Source organism: Micromys minutus, assembly GCF_963924665.1.
Source record: "Micromys minutus genome assembly, chromosome: 10".
Classification (NCBI taxonomy): Eukaryota; Metazoa; Chordata; class Mammalia; order Rodentia; family Muridae; genus Micromys; species Micromys minutus.
The window spans coordinates 15487553-15492766 of record NC_137979.1 but is presented as its reverse complement, the minus strand read 5'-3'; the positions used below and the strand labels follow the sequence as shown (position 1 = coordinate 15492766).

General features: G+C 46.9%; 1 pseudogene across 1 annotated transcript; it reads right to left on the bottom strand.

Moving 5' to 3' along the window:
• Nucleotides 1-1119: 1119 nt before the first annotated feature.
• On the bottom strand, nucleotides 1120-1906 carry LOC308425927 (nuclear receptor-binding factor 2-like; annotated as a pseudogene). Its single transcript has one exon. The product of its transcript is annotated as a nuclear receptor-binding factor 2-like (transcript).
• Nucleotides 1907-5214: the final 3308 nt, after the last annotated feature.

The window sequence follows — 5214 nt, the reverse complement described above, 5'->3', positions numbered from 1 at the left end:
ATTCAGACGTGTCCACCTACCCACAGAAACACGGGGTGTAGGAAAACAGATCCTGTGGTAGCAGGAACTAAGTTCAAATTTCCTGGGTTTGTATGTGTGATCAGTACCTGTGGACAGGCACCTGGGGGGTGTTCTATCTCTGCAGTTTCGAAGTTGGAAAAGAGTGTAAGGGGAGTTGCAGCCTTTCTTTCATGTATGTGTGAATGCACATGTGTGTGCATGCGCAGAGGTGAAAGGTTGACAGGGGATCTCCCGTGACTGTGCTCTGCCTCATGTTTTGATAGACAGTCTCTCACTGAAGCCTGAGCTAATTCATTGATCAGGCCACCTGGCCAATGAGCCATAGGCATTTGCCCACCTCAGCCTTCATGGTGCCTCCATCACAGACGCTAACTCACATCACTTTCACACATACATCGTTCATAAAAAAGGTGAGTTCCTCAGAATTTTCAAACAATGCCTCACATAACATGAACTTAGAACTTCAAATGCACCCCGATTAATTATGCAAACTCGTGATTTTTTTAAAAGCGTAACTAATAATTTGGTTCCTTTCTTCATAAAACAGAAATGGAAATATTTCTCCTGAGAGTCTTGAGGTTATCGTTATGTTACGAGTAGTGCAAACTGTGGCACATACAGTTCCATCTGGAAGCGTGTATCTTACACACCGTATCTCAAACACATAAAATGTGCATAAAAAGCATACAGTTAACGCATGATAGAAAGCAATGTTCCTAATACAAGTGAGCCTCTTGGGCCACCATATTTAGCTTCTGCAATATCATTTATGGCATTAAAGATTAATTACACATGACAAACTTTTGTACATTTAACCATGAAGATAAGAAAAATAACTGTTTGAAAAATTATTCCAGGTAGCCATTTGGTTTGTATCATAAGGAAGCGAACCTCCAAGAGTTCAGTGTCTGCCAAGTCAGAATTATGAGCTTCAGGCATGAGGAAGGGAAGTGATATTCCACAGTGACTTTCCGGGTCCGGGCACCTCTTCTCCCACAGCACGAATGAAGGGGCATCTCTGGCATTCCCCTGGGGTGTGGCTTTCCCTTGTATTTTTTTTTTTTTTTTCTGAATTAACTGTGTCACCAGCCCTCCATTTTAATCACTCATGAATCCTTTCAGAATGTCCTCCGAGAGCTCCATAAGAGGAAACTCTGAAGATGGGAAATCCAGAGGGGGAAAGTTGGGTATTGGAATGTCCTTGGCTTTCCCTGTGTTAGCTGCGAACTTCTGTCAGGTTGAAGAGGCAGTGGCGGTTTCCGAGTGTGGAGGCAAGCCGCATCAATGTCCAGCTCCTTCTCCGTTGGGCCTTTCAGGAGTCTGGCCTTTAGCTGTTTATTTTCTTTCCTTAATCTTTCCTTCTCAGCCACAAGGCACTCCACATGCCTCTTCAAATCTGCAATTTTGGTTGCCTGCTCCTCTGTAATCGTTTTATCATCTTTAGGGGCTTTGCTGCCAATACAGGGCTCTGATGGCTCATTCTTTTGCTGAAGTAAAAATAGCAGTGTGTCTAGATCCCTGTCAAAGAAATGTATGTCTGAGAAAGAAGAGGGCTCTGGCCTTCTGCATCCTCAGAGGATCTGTGAGATGCCTGCAGGTGGCGGGTTGGGGGGGGGGGGCAGTGTCCCCGTCTGTGCTCCTCTCACTTTGCTCTCTTCCACCTTTCCTGGATGAGGAGGAGCTGTTTCATGTGGCTGTCCCTTTGCAGTTCCAGTGATAAGTGAGCCTGCTCAGACTGTGTCAGCTTCCTGGCCTCAGAGAGATACGCTGTAGCCCCTTTGTGACAAGAAATCCCCTCTTCTTTTGCCCAGTAGTGAACGAACAAACAGTCCGCTCTTCCGCTCTGTTGGTGAGCAAGGTTGAGGGGTCCTTCCATCACTTCCATAGACTCCTGGGGTGAGTGGCGCCCAAAGGCAAAGAGGTGCCGCCCGGACACATGGAGGGGCAGCGAGGGCAGGGAGATGCGGTGTCTGGCAGGAGGCTTCTCACAGAACCCGAAGCCAGCAGTAAGAGCGTGTCCTGGCTTTTATGTGGGTGCTAGATACTGAATTTGGATCCTCACAAATGCAGTGAGCACCTCTATTTACTGAGCCGCCTCCCCAGCCCTGGATTACAGCCATTCACTTGTGCTCTTTAAAGAATTTTATATTTTATGTATGCAAGTGCTTCCCTACATGTACGCGTGCAGACGACGTGTGTGTCTAATGCCTACAGAAGCTGGAAGAAGGCATCAGATCTCATGGAACTGGACTTCTGTTCAGTTGTGAGCCACAGCACCTCCAGCACCATTCACAGAGATTTCTCTTCTCACCTGCCTGCAGAACTCACCTCTCTGAGAACTGGGCTTAGAATCTATTTGTAGGACCTGCAGAACTTCAGAAAGGTTGAGTTCTTAACCCAACAAACTCCAACTGGGGAACCTGGCAAAGATGGATTACCACCAACACTTTGGTGAGGACTTTAGGGTAGATGCTGCAGAGAACCTCAAATGGCCCAGGGTTGCAGAAGTGAACTGAATCTCTTTGCTGATGGTTTCTCTGTCTCTGCTTTGCCACACACTGCAGACAACTGGGACAAAAGTTCCTGGCCCAGAGGATGAAGTGCCTAAGATATCATCCACCCTGCAAGGCTGATCCCACCACACTGCCTGAGGACACGGCTAGAGATGAGACCTGAGACCCGGGTTTCCCAAGAAATGGCTTGAAGTTTGGTTAGTAATGTAAATGTGATCTGAGAACACAGGTCCTTTCAGCTGATGAATTGTCTAGGCAAGATAACATAAAGGGCCATTGACATAACGGTGCTCGCTGAGGGACTGCAGGCAGGTGGGGCCAAATATTACACCATCAGAATATGTGTTGAGCCAGTTAGGGTGTACCAGAGGGGTGTCCAGGGCATGTGGGAGGCTAACAGAAGTGTCTTGGTGGGTCCCTTTCTCCTGGAAGGTTCTATTGAGCTGGAGAACCATGCCTTAGCATATCTCAATCTTGGTAAGAGGTAAATGATGTGAGGCCCACAGGGAATCTCAGTTTCTACTCATAGGGCAATTATATTTTTGACAGCTTTGTGAGAGAATGGCAAGGTCAAAGGCAGGTGAATCTCCCTCTCCCGGTGGCAGTGTGTCTTCTGTGACTGTGAAGGCTCGGATGGGTGTGGGGTGTGATACAGAGACCATGGTACTCGATACTCCTTGTATGTCCCCACACATGCCCCCAAGTCTCCGTGTCTCATGCTCTGACATTGTCTCCTAGGCCCTTAGCCAGTCTGCTGGATGTGAATTTGCTTCTCTTCTAGCTCCAGGGTAGTTATCTTTCTACAGGAAATGGGTGGGTGGGAGCACCCACAGAAGCGCTGCCCTCCGGGAGGATCTCTGTTTCTCAAGGCTACCCACAATGATGAAAGAGAACATTTTGTTTTCCGTCCACATGTAAATAGTTGAGTGCATGTGGGTATTAAGTGCACACGGGGAATGAGACCAAATGTATGAGCTGAGAGGGAGGTACCGGTGCAACACTGGAGGTGATGTGGCATGGTGATCTGTCAGAGACACTTGTCCTGTCTGTACCTTGTCTGTACCTTTTCTAGTCCAATCCAGGGCAAGGTCTGATCGCCTTTAGCTTAGTGCATGCAGTTCTTACTCTGGACAGTTCATGTCCCACGGTTAGATATTCTGGCTCGATTGGAAGCATCCCAGTCCTGGTGTTGCTTGTGTGTCTGTATGTGTACGTGTGTGCATGCGCAGTTTTAGTAGTACACATTTTTTGTTGCAAATATTCCTGCAGATGGTTTTTCTAAAAAAAAAAAAAAAAAACCAAAAAACCTAAGAATCCATACAAGTCTGAGTTTTCTATGATGCTGCTAGAGACTTCACAGGCATCTCAATGGTAGAGCTGCTCACTGGGTAGACTTCTGGTCTGAGGTTCTTTCTTTTACCAGCCCTCTGCAAACCCCAGTGTCACCAAATACATGGGTCAGAGCAGTAGTCCTAAGTGTGTGCTATGCTTGGTCTAACATCCAAAGAGATGTCTACACAGCATGTTGCTTTCATGGAGGGAGGTGCACATTTCAGGAAGCAGGATGACCTGTTCTGTCCTCAGACGCAGGACCCCGAATAGTCAACGAATGCACAAGCCCCGTTAATCTTTGCAGGGCTTCTTTCTCCCCCAGAGTGCTGCATGTGTCTTACCTCTCTCCACTTTCAGGGTCAGCTTGTGTGGCATCGGGAGTGTTGGCTAATGTGGCTCTTCAGCATGTCCAGATGGCCCACATCCTCTCTGACAATACAGTGACACAGAACAAGAGAATTAGCATATCTCTGGGGCAAGACCATGAATGCACTTTGCTGTTCATTCCGTACGAATGCAAGTTGCTTCTGTCTGCCTTTTTTGATGGGTATTGAAAAGAATGTGTTCGTCAGATCAATAGCCCCAACCCACTTTCCAGAGCCTCTAATGAAGACCGCACTTTCGGGGTGGCAGCTGCAATTGGCTGTAGTGTTTGGTTAAGTTTCCAGCAGCACACTTATTGCGCATGGTTAGTCTGGTTCTCTGTGTTCTTTACATCATTAAGTGGTACGAGCCTGCCATTTCCTAGCCATTTGTTCAAACATTGTATACAGCCTTGGCTAGAGGAGCGGAAGCTTCCAGGGCCTCTGCACTGCCCTTCTTACTCGACTCTAGTTTATAGGTTAATGAGTCGATGTAAATGCTTCGTTAACTTCCTATGTTTATTCCCATCATTTATTCAGAACCGGGGACATGACTACTGGTGTCTGGATCCAGTAATAGGGTGGACCGGAGTCAGAACCCTACTGCATGTTATCCTTGTATGTGATGTTTGCAGGTGAGGTGATCTGAATTTCTGCTCTAAAGTCAGTTTGAACCTTGTCTCTCTCACCCCTCAAATGGAGTGAGCATTCCCTCTTCTTCACTGTGCTATTGCCTCAGTAAATCGTTAGTGGCTACTTGGGTGAGGATCTTATAGAATCACATGCAAAGATACAACACTCACTCAAAATGTACACATACCACAGAGAACACACACACACACACAGAGGCATTGTGTGTTTGTGTGTATGAGTGTAATATTATCTGCCCTTCCATTGCTCAAACAGAACGCCTGACATTAATTTATGAAAATCCAAGAACACTGACTGCTTTCCTGACTGCTGCTGGGGGATTGTCTGTTGATCAA